Source organism: Camelus dromedarius, chromosome X (assembly GCF_036321535.1).
Source record: "Camelus dromedarius isolate mCamDro1 chromosome X, mCamDro1.pat, whole genome shotgun sequence".
Classification (NCBI taxonomy): domain Eukaryota; kingdom Metazoa; phylum Chordata; class Mammalia; order Artiodactyla; family Camelidae; genus Camelus; species Camelus dromedarius.
The window spans coordinates 15,652,526-15,668,838 of NC_087472.1; the positions used below are offsets into that span (position 1 = coordinate 15,652,526).

At 37.7% G+C, this 16,313-nt stretch overlaps 1 protein-coding gene and 1 pseudogene across 2 annotated transcripts in view; both read left to right on the forward strand.

The window, feature by feature from the left end:
• The window catches only part of GPC3 (glypican 3), a 368,118-nt gene that overhangs the window by 293,372 nt on the left and 58,433 nt on the right, over positions 1-16,313 (forward strand). The gene's annotated exons all lie outside the window — the stretch shown is intronic.
• Positions 13,998-14,609, forward strand: LOC105097043 (large ribosomal subunit protein eL32-like; annotated as a pseudogene).

The window sequence follows — 16,313 nt, forward strand, 5'->3', positions numbered from 1 at the left end:
GAGTGTGGCATAGGTGAGAGGTAGAGAAGAGCGCTCACACGTGCTATAGAGGAAAGAAGTATGTAGGAACTGAGCAAAGAAACACATTTCCTCGAGGACAACATAATGTAAAACAAATACTGATAAAAGTGAAAGGCATGAGCACGGAAAAGAGATTTCAGAGTAGTAATTGAGAGTTTTACAAAGTGTCAACTTGCACTTCGTGTGGTTAATGTGTTTCCCAGCTAGGATAAGGAAGGAGTCTGGTAAGACATTGCAGGCTTCCTATTGGGTTTTGACTCTAACGGCAGGCATTTTCATCCAAGGTTGAGTTCCTCCCTTGTTGCATTGACTAGTATTTCTCCCATCTTTGCGAAGATATTTTTAATCACTTTATTGAGATATAATTTACATTTCATAAAATTCACCCATTAGAAACGTACATACAGTCTGAAGAATTTTAGTAAATGTATACAATCGTGCGACCATCACCCCAATCCAATTCGGAACATTTCCATCAGCCCAACGAGTTCCTCCATTCCTGTTTGTGGTGACTTTGAATTATACAAGATCTGGTCTTCCGTGTCTACCTTTTTTCACTTAGCATAACGTTTTGAGGTTCATATATGTTGTAGCATGTATCAACATTTTATTGCTGAGTAGTATTTACGTGTCTGGATATATACCACATTGTGTTTATCCATTCACCAGTTGATGGGCATTTGGATCATTTCCAGATTTGGACTACTATAAATAATGCTGCTATGAACATTCACTTAAAAAGTCTTTGTGTGGACATATGTTTTAATTTCTTTTGGGTAAGTACCAAGGAGGGTCATATGATAAATATACATTTAACTTTTTAAGAAACTGATAAACTGTTTCCTAAAGTCGTCGTACCATTTTCTATTCCCTCAAGCAATGTATAAGGGTTCTAATTTGTCCACATCAGATGCAACACTTGGTATTGTCATTCTTTGAGTACAGACTTTCCGGTGGATAGGTAATAGTATCTCATTGTGGTTTTAATTTGCATTTCCCTACCAAATCATGATAGTAAACATCTTTTTCTGTGTTTTTTGGCCACTTGTATATCTTCTTTGATGAAGTGGATTATCATTTTGCATGGATATTATATAGTTTAAATAAAGGGGGAGAAGTGGAAAGAATGTGACTATGGTGGGAAAGTTTTGTACTCCTCCCTACTACTATTAATTAGCCTATGTTTTCCTTTGTAGTTGTTTTGGGGGGGTTGTTTATATTTGTTTTGTTTTGAATAAATAGAGGATGGAAATGGTCTATAAGTAATTCACTGGTTTAAACAGAATTTCTGAAGACATTGATAATCCTCTAAGTTTGGTGAGACTAGAGTTTCTCTGCTCCAGAGCAGAGATAAAGTTATCTTAAGTTACATTGTGTGACATGTTACGGAATGCTTTCACTTGTCTGATCTCATTGATCCCTCACAGTTGCTCTATGAGGTGCTACAGTCAGCCTTCTGTATCTTCAGGTTCTGCATCCGTGGATACAACCAACCTTAAATCGAAAGTACTCAGAAAAAAAATTCCAGGAAGTGCCAAAAAGCAAAGCTTGAATTTGCTGTGCATGGGCAACTATTTATAAAGCATTTATTTTATATTTACAACTATTTACATTGTATTCAGTATTCTAAGTAATCTATAGATGATTTAAAGTATATAGGAAGATGTGCATAAGTTGTATGCAAATACTACACAATTTTATATAAGGGACTTGAGCACCCAAGGATCTTGGCATCCACATGGGATCCTAGAGCCAATACTCCGTGGATCCAGAAAGATGACTGCACTTTTATTATCTGCTTTTTACAGATGTGACTCTGATTAAGGAAGTGGCTTGTACAAGTATAATCAGTTAGTAAGCTGGTAGAGCTGAGTTTTGACCCCAGGTCTGGCTCCTAATCCTCTACTCTTTCCACTACATCAGGCAGCCAAGCTTTAAGGTCCACTCTGGTTTTGTGTATCAGAATTGTGGCAAAGCCCAGACCAACACCTTCAGGATATCACTTGTGGGAATGGCTGCTGGACAAACTTTCAGGAAGGATTTCCTCCTTTACCTGATTGAATGGTTTTGCCCATTTTCCCTCAGCCCAGATGTCTGGGTCTCTGTATTATGGACAACCTGATTGTAATCTGGAAACAATGAGGACTCAGAACATCTGTTGAGAAGAGGAAATCTAATAGATGAAATGGCATATTCTGATTGGAGATTATTTTGGGAACAAATCAGTTTACATAAAACCAACTAAACAATGTTTAATTAACAAAATCCTAAGTTGTAGGGTCAAAGTATTGTCAAAAAATTAAATGAAGAAATGAGAATACTAATGTCTATATTACTGGGAAAATAATTTTTTAACTTTTATAATATTCAGTGGCCCCTAAGGTTTTAAGAATGTTTTATTGTAGGAGTTTGGGTAACAGTTCTGCGTCATTCAAGGAACATTTTTAAACATTTTGTCTGTCTTGACTCATAAATCACTGAAAATGCACCAGAATTTCAGTATTTTTGTATCCATATGAAGACTCCCAAACTGCCTCACATACTCAGATATAGCATTCACACACGTGTACACACGCACACACACACACCCATCCTTTGCTAGATGATATGCCTTCGTTGGGTTGGAAAATATGGCTATTGTTACTGGAGTATGCAAAAGAAGTAGAAAACACAGTCTCTTCCCCTAAAGAGCTTGTAAGTTGTGAAGCAGTCAGTATTCACACATAGGGAACAACTAGAAAATATACAAATTAGAACTTAAGAAACTGCTAAATCGAGCACAAAAACATAAGAGTTGTGAGAAGGGAAGGATCACTAGAAGCTAAATGCTATGGCCAAAGCAACTAGCACAATACTGGCACCCGATTTATTTATCATCAACTATATGAAACTTAAAAAATTACATAATACAGGTTCATTGTAGAAATTTAGAAATTACAGATAAATGAAAAATAAATTAATCTACTCCTAATCCTATTATCCAGAGATAACCACTGTTTGGACACATACTGTATATTGTGTTGCTTTCAAACTAGTAAATGTTAACTGCTTTTAAAATAAACAGACAAAAACTACTCTATCCTGAAAAGCAATCGTTATCATTCATTCGCTCTAGCAGTATGTCCCGAAGTGTGTTCCCCAGACTTTAATTGATATGATTTTTTTAAAGCAGCCCTCCAGCAGGCATATGAAAAGATGCTCAAAATCATTAATCATTAGGGAAATGCAAATCAAAACCGCAATGAGATACCATCTTTTGGGATGCTTACTATCAATAAAAACAGAAAATAACAAATGTTGGCAAGAACGTGGAGAAATTGGGACCCTTGTGCACTGTTGGTGGGAATGTAGAATGGTGCAACCACTGTGGAAAACAATACAGTGATTCCTCAAAAAGTTAAAAGCAAAATTACCATATGATACAGCAATTCCATTTCTGGGTATATACCCCAAAGAATTGAAAGCAAAATCTCAAAAAGATATCGGTACACCTATGTTTATAGCACCATTACTTACAATAGCCAAGAGGTGGAAGCACCCCAAGTGTCCACCAGTGGATGAACAGATAAACCAAATGTGGTGTGTACATGCAGTGAAATACTATTCAAGCTAGAAGGAAATCCTCTCACTTGCTACAACATGGATGAACCTTGAAGACATTATGCTGGGTGAAATAAGCCACAAAAGGACAGATTCTGTATGATTATACTTACATGAATTAGAGACAGAAAGTAGAATGGTGGTTGCCCGGGGCTGGGGGGGTGGTGGGAAGTTATTATTTAATGGATACAGAGTTTCAGTTTTGCAAGACGAAAATGATCTGGAGATTGGTTGCACAGCCATGTGAGCATACATTAACACAACTGAACTTATACATTGAAAAATGGTTAAGGTGGTTAATTTTATGTTATGTGTATTTTACCACAATTTAAAATTTTTTCAAAAGCATTCCATATGCTCAAATAAGGAAACAGTAGATTGAACAAAATTAATTTAGTTTGTTTACAGCAAGACGTAGAACCTCTGCTATGCTAATGTGCATTATCCTCTCCAAGAAGAGATGTAACATAGAGAGTTTTCCCAACTTAACTGACCATGGATCTCTTTTTCCAAAGTACTGTGGAACTAGGGAAAGTATATTCAGGAATTCACCTTAGGAAATGTTATTATAAAATGTTGGTGATTTAACCTCTTACCTCTCCAACAGACATTTTATTTCAAGAAGACACATGGGATGATCAATGTTTATCCCAAAGAAATATGTCTCTAGAGATAGAATGTCAAGCCCCCCAAGTGCTCAAGAAGGAAAAGATTTGGGGGCACAGAGCCCCATAGCACCTCTCAGATCACTGCTTGTCAACAGCCAACTCTTCTGCCTGCCTGCAAGGTCAGCCTTGCATTTTGGCAATTGAGAGACGAGGCCATGAAATTTAGAAAGTGATTTTTAAGGGGGAACAATCTTTGCTATCTAATTGTAAAGTTTCATGACTTCATTAAGGCATCCAGTCATTCCAGTATAGAGAGCAGGCGCTTCCAAGTAAGAACTTTAATGCAGTGCTGGAAACTTTGGATGACAGGATTCCGGTCAAGGGAAAGATAATTCTCCGGGTTAAATATCTTCATATGTAATTCAAAACGAGAGGTTGCTAGTAGGTTTAAATGTACTGTAGTTGAGTTAAAGGAGGATGTCATGGTTAAAAGCCAAGAATTTCCTCTAGGAGCAGGTGAAAAAACAGCTGACATTCCTGATTGTTTTTCTAAGTGTTTAAAATGATTTTTCCAGACCTAAAGCCTGTAAGCATTTTATTAACATTTGATTAGCAATTATTTCTTACTGTGTTGAAGTTGGAGTTAGATCAGATTTCCGTGCATCGCCACCAAAAAAAAAAAAAAAAAAAAAAAATCCAAATCCTGAGCCCTCAACACTCAACTCTCTTTCACAAAGAATCATTCCAAAGTAATTTCCCCTTTTCCTCTCCTTAGTGATCTCAAAAAATCATAGACTGTCAGAGCTAGGCAAGACTTAGAACTTATGCAGTTTAACTCTCTCCTTGTATATATGGGGACACCAAGGCCCAGAGAGTGGTAGAGCTGAGAACACCTGACTGTTCCTTGCAATATACTAGGCTACCCCGTTAGAAGATTATCTGCAAGGGCCCAATATAGCTATGACTCCAAGTCACACTTGTTTATAATTTATTAGACAAGCAAATAACAGGGGTTTTTATTTGAACGCCAGAATGCAATTTCTCTTAGGGAATACAATTTGTAGGCTGAGCGTGAAACTTAAAACCTGAAATAAATCAGTGTTCACAGCATGTAAGAATGTACAGTCAACTATAATGTGACATTTTGTTTTATGTGTAAACATATAGCAATTAGGTCAGATATATCCACCGGAATTACTTGGTGGCTTTGATTTGCGCAGATGCCCATAGCAGATTTATTCAGATTCTGAAGGGAATTGTTATTGTGAATTACTAAGTTTTATAGGAACTCTCTATGACACACCCTGTTTGTAAATGATACACAGACTATGTAGCTAAATAAAAACCAGGAAATAGTTGACTTGGGAAAGTTTGGTTGAAATATAAAAGAGATAAAATGTGTGTTGCTAAAAAAAATAAGGGGGATACTTTTTGATAATGATCATATTCACTTGCTAATTAACATATTGGTGTGTTTGTATTTAAGGCCATATGCTATTCACCAGTTGAAAAGCTGTCAGCAATCAACTAATTATTAGGATGACAGTTCTGATGTCAACCAGTGGTTTATTTCATTGTTCTCTTCAGTGATTCTTAGTACATTAGAATAGTCAGAATTGAGACATGCCGGTTTCAATAGTTTCTTGGGAGAAGCCATCGACTACATTAACACGCCCATTGGTTTATGAATGCAAATGTTGAAATAGGTACAGTCTAGTTATTTTAAGATACCTAAACTTTAGCTATACAACAACTTCAAATGGAAAAGTTATAAACAACAGTAACAACAGTGGCCGTAAGGATGGAGTTAAGGATTGTTAAAATGCCTAAACCATCAACCCTCAAAGTCAAACTTAATGGAAGATAAACTTAAGCCATATTCTCCCTCTGTCCTAGACTCCAGGCTCCTGGTGTGATTGGACTGATGTCAAAAAGGTGCAGTTGGCGGGAGGGTATAGCTCAGTGGTAGAGCACATGCTTAGCATGCACGAGGTCCTGGGTTCAATCCCCAGTACCTCTGTTAAAAAAACAAACAAACAATAAACAAACCTAATTACCCCCCCTCCAAAAGGTGCAGTGGTGCAAGCAGGAAGCCTAGGCAGCTCTTTCATTAAGAGAATGAATGGCTTGGTAAGCATTGTACTACTACAGCCGTTGCCCACAAGGCACTATGTTAACTCAGAGCCCAGGGAGGCAGCCTCCATTTCCCCATAGAGAGATTGCCCACAGAATCATTTGCTTCTCTTTACATACTTGGAATGTATTTCAAATTTGCCATTTTTCTGCTTTTGTGAAAATAGGCTCCAAAATATTACATGTGGTGTCCTAAGGTACCTGTGGATTAGAACCGATAAGCCTTTGAATAATCCAGTCAGGTTTAGAAGTAGGCCTTTGTTGAATTTGGGCTTATCAGACAGAAAGCCAGCACCATAAAGGAAAGAGGGTAGCCATGTTCCAAAAGCATCAGATGGCAATATTTCTCTTGTAAGATGAAGCCGGAAATGTGATGGAAATTTCAGAAATATAACAACCACATATGCCAAGTTTCCCACTTGGTATCCAGGGAGTCATTCACACAGCCCTACTACTGTTAACAGTAGGAGTGAATTTACCTCCCCCAGGAAACCATAACCTTCCAATATAGTATTCATGGTTTAGGAATCATTTTGATTTTCTACCTCAAGAATTCAGCCAAATGACAAGTATTTACTAAATGCTTTTTTCCAGTGTTTCTTCATGTGCAGGCCCCTGCTGTATCAGAACAAGCTACACTGCACCTTGATGGCCCTTCTTGCATGACTCACTTTGCACAGTCTGAACGAGAACTGAAAGCCAGTCTGTATCCTGAGACTTTGATGTAATAAGATAATTGACATGCTGTTATTTTAGTTTTTAGGCTTGTTGAAATAGAAAAATAAAATAAAGATTTTTCCTTAAAATTATTCCAAGAAAATACCTTTTCACAGGAGGAGACACCAACTCATATCTTTAAAGAGTAGAATTTTTCAATAACCTCTTTAATGCCAACAGTAGGAATTATATCTTGGGGTGGTAAAATCTTCCAGTGGTTGGTTCCCTTTTTTTGCTTTTTATTGAGATAAAATACACATATGATAAAATTTACCATATTAAAATATATGATCTACTAGTTATTAGTAAATTGACCAAGTTTTGCAACCATCACCACTATCTGGTTCCAGAACATTTTCATCACCCCAAAAAAGAAACCCCATACCTATTAGCAGTCACTTCCCATTCTCCCCTCCCCTAGCCCCTGGCAACCACTAAACTGTGTTCCATTTCTATGAATTCACCTATTCTGAATTTTTTATATAAATAGCATCATATACTCTGTGGTCCTTTTGACTAGCTTCTTTCACTCAGCATAATGTTTTCAAGGTTCATCCATGTTGCAGTGTGCAGCAATACTTCATTCTTTTTTATGGCTGAATAATATTCCATTGTGCAGATATACCACATTTTGTGTATCCATTGATCCATTGATGGGCATTTGGGTTGTTCCTACCTTTTGACTATTATGAATACTGCTATAAACATTTGTGTACAGGTATCTGTTGGAGTCCTTGACTTCAATTCTTTTGTGTATATACCTAGGAGTGGAATTGCTGGATCATATGATAATTTTATATTTATCATATATAATTATATATATTATATATATAATTTCATTAAGCTATATGTAATAATTTAACTTATTGAAGAAATACCAAACTGTTTTGACAATAGCTGTACCATTTTACATTCCCACCAACATTGTATGAGGATCCCCCATTTTCCATAGCCTAACACTTGTTATTTTGTGATTATTATTATTATTGCCATCTTAGTGGTTGTGAAGCGATATCTCACTGTGGTTTTGATTTTCATTTCACTAATGACTCATGATGTTGAATATCTTTTCATCGGCCACTTCTATATCTTCTTTAGATGTTTATTCAGATTCTCTTTGCATTTTTAAAATTGGGTTGTCCTTTCATTTTTGACTTACAAGAGTTCTTTCCATATTCTGGATACAAGACCTCTATCAGATATGTGACAAAAAAATGTTTGAAGTCTATGAGTTGTCTTTTCACTTTTTTAATGGCATATTTTGATGCACGTAATTTTCATTTTGATGAAGTTCAGCTTATCTATCTTTTTCCTTTGTCACTCATGCTTTTGTATCACCCAAGTTCACAAAGATTTACCCCTGTGTCTTTTCCTAAGAGCTTTATAGTTTTAACTCTTCATTTTGGCCTTCAGTCCACTTTGAGTTAATTTTTGTGTGTGGTATGAGATAGGGGTCAAAAATTATTCTTTTGTATGTAGATATTCAGTTTCCTCAGCACTAATTAGTTTACAGTGTTGTTTAAGTCTTTTATTTCCTATTAATATTCTGTCTAGTTGCGCTAGCCATTATTAAAAATGGGGTATTGATATATACAGTTGTTATTTTTAAATTGCCTATTTTCCTTTCAATTCTGTCAGTTTCTGCTTCATGTCTTTTCAAGCTCTGTTGTTAGGTGCATATACATTTATCATTGTAAATGATTGGTATTGACCCTCAATCTTTTGAAAAGTGCCATTCTTTGTCTATAGTACCAACTTTTGTCTGAAAATATATCTTGTCTGATATTAGTATGGCCACTCTAGCTCTGTTTTAGTTACTGTTTGCATGGTATATTTTTCCATCTTTTTACTTTCAAACTATTCTTGTTGTTGAATGTGAAGTATATTTCCTATAGGCAGCATATAATTAAGATCTGCCCTTAGGACAGCTTAATCCATTTACAGCTGATGTAATTACTGATGTAATAGGATTTACATTGGTCATTTTGCTATTTCTTTTCTATATATCTTATGTATCTTTTTTCCCTCTATTCCTCCATTACTGCCTTCTTTTGCATAAAATGTTTTCTGGTTTATCGTTTAATTCTTTTGCCATAAAATAAAATTATTTTATTATGTTTTAAAAATTATTTTATTAGTGGTTGCCCTGTGGATTACAATTAACATCTTGATTTATAACAATCTAGTTTGGATTAATACCAATTTAACATGGCTACTGTATGGCTTTGTTCCCCCTCCCCTTCTTTGTGCTGTTGTTGTTATACAGTTTATATCTTTATAAGCCCATCCACATATATTTATAATTATTGCTTTATGTAATTGTCCTTTAAAAGCAATAGGAAAAATATTTATTAAGCAAAAATACAAAAGTAATAATAATTACCTATGGAGTTACCTTTACTAGTTTTTCTCATTTCTTTCTGTAGCTTTTGGGTTACTGTCTGGCATCCTTTCATTTTGGCTGAAAGGGTTCCCTTTAGCATTTCTCACAACGCATGTCTAACAGTGACAAATTCCCTTAGCTTTGGTGTGTCTGGGAATATCTTAATTTCTGCTTCATTTTTTGAAGGACAGTTTTGCCCAGTATGGAATTCTTGGTTGATTTTCTTTTTGTTTCAATGTTTTGAATATCTTACCCCACTGCCTCTGGGCTTCTTGGTTTTTGATGAGAAATGGGCTGTTGATCCTGTTGAGTATTACTTACATGTGATGAATTGCTTCTTTCACTGCTTTCATGATTCTCTTTGTCTTTGAGTTTAAACACAGAGCTGTGAGAAATAATAGGTTTGGATAATTATTTAGCATAGAGCTAGAAAGTGGAATTTCACAAATCAATACAGTGAACGAGTGTCCTCCTCTAAAAGCAAGGCAGTATTTCTAAGTGTGAATGCTTGGCCTGTATTGTCTTAATGACAAAAGTGAAGGAACCATTTTCCCAGTTGAGTTGACGGAAAATAAATCTTATTTACTTATGACTATTTCTGGCTGTTGTAACTAGAATAAGACACAGAAGTCAAGCTGGGGTGAGGTAGAGTAGGGACATGCTTTGGGAAGAAGAAAAACTTGATTAGTAGCAACAACAGCCTCCTGAAAACCCCTGTGGCCCCCTCGGTTTATATTACTAACTGAGGCAGTTTATAAATTTATTTTCCATTACTTAAGGTATCTGGAGAAGTGTGAGTACCTAAGTGTGAATTTGTTGGGCACTTTGTCCCTGATGTTGTGGGTGGTACATTTATAGTAGAAGGTCTCTGCACTGTTAACTCACAGATGATGATGTTGGATTTCAGTTCAAACTTGTGGAATCGTTACATACAACTTCTCTGATGGTTACACTGTATGTGTTCCTGTTTCTTTCTGGAAACATGAAAACACAAGATGTGGACCAAATGAAATGTCAGGGTAGTCCTTAAATATAGTTGCTATTTAAAGATGTATAAATTATAACCACCCCACCAAATCTAATTTTTGGGACAGCAACGTATTGGAAACTTCAGTTTAGTTGAAAGCCACCGTAACTTAGGAATTCACCATTTGTTTTAACAAAATGGATCAAATGCTTAAATGTGTATAAGTAAAGAGAGTAGGAAACAAAACAGAATTATGTTTAATTGAATGCAAGGATTTCAGTATGATTAAGCCTCTCTTAAGATGTTTCCAACTAGAATTTCTTGGGAATAGACAGGAAGAGATAAATGGGACAAAATAAGGAAGTACCTATACTTTGGCAGGTGGATTTATCCACCTAATCAGGAGTGGACAGGATGAGGCCTTTGTAAGGTTTTATTCCACTACTTTTCAAATCTTCTAGAGAAGAGCTCCTTGTGGACTATATATTTCTTGAGGGCAGGCTCCATGTTCTATTGCCAACTCTTACTCATGCCAACCTGGCAATTGGTTGCCACCTGTTCTCAGGGGCCATGCTGTCCTCTTCCTAGGCTGTGATTTGACCAGGTTTGGCTAAGGATCCAGGAAGAAGCTTATCGCCCCCTGCTTCCTGGACCTAAAGACATTTTACAACTCTCAAGTCCCTTTGCCTCTCTCTTATCAGACCTGCCCTCAACTGATTCTCTGGTGATATCCCCAAGGATTCGGCAGAAAGCTAGCATCACTTGTAGCACTGGTGTGTTGAAAAGCTCTGCCAACGATTGTCTGGGTGGGCTTGCTGTGCTCATCTGTAAAATGGGATTGGACCATATATTCTCTCAAGTCCTTTCTAACTCACTTACCATTTTAAGTCTATGACCCAATTCCTTTAGTAACATGTTGAATATGGTGCTGGAAACTTCTAGATGCTTAATACATCCAATATCTCCATTTCTCATATTGGCCATCATTCTCTGGGAAGTAGGTTCTCTGCTTTCCAAACATCTCCTTACCTGTTGCATCTAGGAAGGGCATGCAAGTTAATTTCTTCAAAGATTAAAATTACCATGGCTGTATCCAGAAGTATCTTGAACAAACATGGTGTTCAGAATGTGTGCATATTACCTGGTATATCAAAAGAGTTTAAACATTGTGGGGGAGGGAAACAGGTATTTATTTAACAAAATGTTAATTGAATATGACTAAAAGGAGTCTCAGATGATGGTGAAGAAGCCCATGTTAGAACTGGTAAAGACATTCTTACCTACTGAGCTCAGTGAAGAGAAACAAAGAAAAATGAAACTATAAATGTGTGTTGGCTGCAGCCTGTTATAAGCTATGCTTTTCGCCTCCCACACTCATATTCTCCTATGCCTGCCACTCTATCACTACCATCATCACCAAATAGTTTTGTGGGATAGGGCAGGAGTCCAGGTAAGACAGCCAACCAAGCCCTCCAGTCCTAGGAGTAAGCAAAATACACACACCCCATCCACCAAAGAAGGCCAGCGGAAAAAAAAATTTCACCATAATCTCTAGGACATATACGTCGACAAAAGAGCACAGAATCAAGCTCTGCCCAACACTGAGCACAAATTAGTTGGACTTGGTTACATGCTGCTCTTCCCACACCTTGTGGTTAAATTCTAATAAGCTTCCTAGGAAAAACAAGGGACCCATCTAAGGAATGGATTCCTAGGCAGAGCCAATAGGAGAAATGCTTGATGAGGTTTGGAACTTAAGAATAAGAAGCAATGATGAGAGAGACCCAGATGGGAATGAAAATGATTGTATCTGTAGTAGACTCCAACTCTACGCTTAACTTCGGGGAAGTGAAATTAATCTAAGATATGCTCCCAGATGGCAAGCATTTAGATATACTAAATTAGTGAGTGTCTTATTTAGAGGATGAAAGGTGAAAGTGAAGTTTAGCCAAATGTTAAATAGAAATTATTTGTAAGTATAGACAATCAACCCAGCAGAAAATTCTGCAACTGGAATTTCTGAAAGTAGAATTGACTAAGCCAAAATTGGGAGAATGATCATCACTATCACTAAGAAGTAGATGTAACATGGCTGTGATTTTCTTAAAAGACCAACTGACTGAGCATGCGATTCCAACAAGGTCGTGAATATATTCAAAGTATTAATGGCCAAGCTTGAGTTACCCTGCAGTGTTCAGTGATTTCCTTTAAAACACTTGTTCTAAGCAGTTGCCAAAAAAGTAGGGCTCGAATTCCTTCACTATTGGAGAATAGCAGCAGTTCCATTTCACATTCCTTCATCCACTGTTTGACCACTCCATTCAAGCCACTCAGGTACGGAAAGGAAAACTACACCTCGATAAGGATGGACTTAATCATTTAGTAGTTGTAGTATGCAGCTAGGGTTGTCAATGGCTGTCAAAAAATTCCAATGCTCTAATTGTCTTCTGTGACCCAAGCGTTACAAAACCTATACATGGTGGATTTAGAAAGAGCCAGTTGTCCTAGCATCCTCAGTGCTGTATTCATCACATAAAGCACTGTTTTAGGACACATCTCAGTTTTCCATATTTAGAAGAATTACCCAAGTATTTTTTAGTTAATCTTCACTTAAGGAGTAAGGCTAAAAAGTATACAAGGGTATCATTCTTTTGTTTCTTCTATTTCAACCTTTTGAAAGTATGTGATTAGATAAGAATATTAAACGAATATCATTCATGCTTCCTGTTTCCTGTAGCAGCCCATTTTCCCCCTTAGAAGTCTATAACCTAAAACTTGGAAACGGAAAGGTTTGAAGCTCTCTGACCTCCAAGGAAATAATAATTAGAAACTCAGAATCTAGTTTTTCATCAAGTCTCAGCTAATTAATTTGTACCAGATTCACCAGGCCATTTATTACACTTCAGAATAATACAATGCCACCTTAATTATCTGAAACATATTTGAAAATTCATTCATATTTTCCAAATCGTACATTAGAGAAGGAAAACAGTCTTCACTGAAAACCTCTTTCTAAATCCTGATCTAGACCTAGTCTTTAAAGGAAGGAAGCTTTGACAGGAAAACTAGAGACATCTCATTAACCCTTGATGGACCAGATGCCTTCTGGAAGATACCTCACCATCTCCTCCAGCCACTGAGGCTGACGCTTAAAGCCCTGTGCTTGATGACATAGCTGCTGTGGTTGCTACACAGAGGGTATTTTTAGAGGCAAGAATTCTCATTTCCCAAAAGTATAACCACAAAATATCTATTTGGAATGAATCAGATTTATACACTAGGACAGTAGTCAGTGCTCACATTATGTCTGGGCAACCTCAGTTCCCTGAGGGAACATGCAGTATCTTGGCATCCTCTAGCCCTGGGACCCTGACCCTCTGTCAGTGGCCCTCATCTAACTGAGGCAATATTTTTGGAAACCGGGCAGTTCTGTGGGATTTCACAAATGTCTTCGAAATAAGTTTTCCTTCCGCGAAAAGTTATATTTCATCCTTGAGGCTTTTCATGATTTAAAACTGACAAAGGGCCCCTCTCTTCCTCGGTACTACCTACAGAGGCAGCAGCAGCTGTCTCCTAGTCGGCATCATGGCCACCCTCAGACCCCTCGTGAAGCCCAAGATCGTCAAAAAGAGGACCAAGAAGTTCATCTGGCACCAGTCAGACCGATATGTCAAATTAAGCGGTACTGGTTGAACCCAGAGGCATTGACAACAGGGTGCACAGGAGATTCAAGGGCCAGATCTTGGTGCCCAGTATCAGTTATGGGAGCAACAAGAAAACAAAGCACATGCTGCCCAGTGGCTTCCGCAAGTTCCTGGTCCACAGCGTCAAGGAGCTTGAAGTGCTGCTGATGTGCAACAAATCTTACTGTGCTAGATTGCTCAGTGTCTCCTCCAAGAACTGCAAAGCCACTGTGGAGAAAGCAGCCCAGCTGGCCACCAGAGTCACCAATCCCAACACCAGGCTGCACAGTGAAAAAAAACAAATGAATAGCAGCCTGTGTGCACATTGTATCTCTGTTAATAAAATCATGAAACAACAACCACGGCAAAAAACTGACATAGGGGCAAAAAGCCACTCATCTTCAACAATGATGGTAGCCAGGGTCAGATGCCTTCAGAGGGAAGTTGGAGTTGGTGGCCTGCAAGGCTATGCTACCTGGCCGATAGGCCTGATCTAGCCAGCTTCTGGAGGCTTGGCCAGCCTTGACTCCAGCCTCATAACCAGGACTATACTTTGTGAGGCTTTCAGACCTTTAAACTGGGATTTATTCTAGTAATGCTGGAGACCCTAAGGAAGGTCATTACAGAGCACAGAATTAACACCAATTAGGCCAACTAATCTAGCAGATAGAGACCTCATCTGGGGAGTGGAAGTGGCTCACCAGGTGGCCTTGAGAACCTCATTCAGCCACTTAGTGCTTTGATTGGCCACATCTCTTTAAATTAGTTGGTTCATTTGCTTAAAAAGATCAATTTTCTGCCTTCCTCTTTGACTTTACCCCAGTTTACCAGAGGAGGAGGCTCCCTCAACTGGAGGGGAATATTGGACCTGCTGGCGGTCAGTACGCAGTCTGTCTGTACCTCCATCTAGCTGTCTAGCCTCAGGACTACCTGGCAGGAATCAGCTATTACCACCGCAGAGCAATAGCAGTGGCATATCCAACCAGGGCTGAAGAGATAGACATTGGGAGAAATCAAAATTCAGTGCATAAATTGCGTATTTATTTTGTTAGCCCATTGGTTCATCCATTCTTTCAGTTTCCAAGCATTTCCTAAGCACCTCCCATATGTCAGGCACTGTGCTGGTCCCAGGGCCCTGCCCTTTTTAATTTACTGCTGGAGTACCGAAGCCCTCCTCCCCGGCCCCGTTCCAAATTCTAACCCCCTTACAGGAGCTACCCTTCAACTCTTTTCAAGCTAAAAATGGGCACGTGGCCTCACATCTCTCTCAGCTCAAATGTTCTTGTTTGTAAAATGAAGCTAATAATACTCACCCTGCTGCTTCACAGGGATCCAGGATGGATCGACCGAGAAAACCATGTATGGGAGTACTTTTAACTATAAAAAATAATGAAATGCTGATAGTCGTGATACAATAACTAAGACTTACCGAGAGCCTATAACGTTCCACAGAATGAGCCCTACCTAGGCCATAACTGCTCTCTGGAACCCAAAATTCATCATTCATCCCCCTCAAAGATTCATACTTAGTAAATAGAGATTTTAATATATAATATAAGTATATTATTGTGTGAGGACTTACTATGTGCCAGATACTAAGCTTAGTGCTTTCCATGGATTACCTCATTTAATGCCCACGATGATGCAGTCTGGCAAATACGTCTAGGTATTCCTGTATCTATTTTATAGATAAGAAAAATAAGGCTCAGAGAGGTTAAAGAATAACTTGTTTATAATAACAAAGCTAGTAAATGATGAAGTCTAGATTTGAACACAAGTATTCTGTGTCTAGAGTGTGAGCTTTTTTTTTTTTTTAGGAAGTAAATCCTTTTTTTTAACATTTTTGGGGGGGAGGTAATTAGGTTCTTATTTATTTATATATTTATATAAATATAGGACCTGCTATATTTATATAAATATAAAATAAATGTATATTTATTTTAATGGAGGGAATGGGGATGGAACCCAGACTTTTAACCACCACACTTAGCCTCCTCTTAGAAAACCATACAACTCTATCCAGTACTGAGCTATGGTAATAATATTCTGATTTTTTTTTTAAGGCAGTGGACAGATTCCTAAAACTGTAGAGAACCATTTCTACCACTGGGAGGGAGCCCCACCAAAATAGTTCTAATTTCATCCTAAGTTTACTTCTTTCACCTCCTGGTTTGTTTTACTCTTCAGGTATTTATTTAATC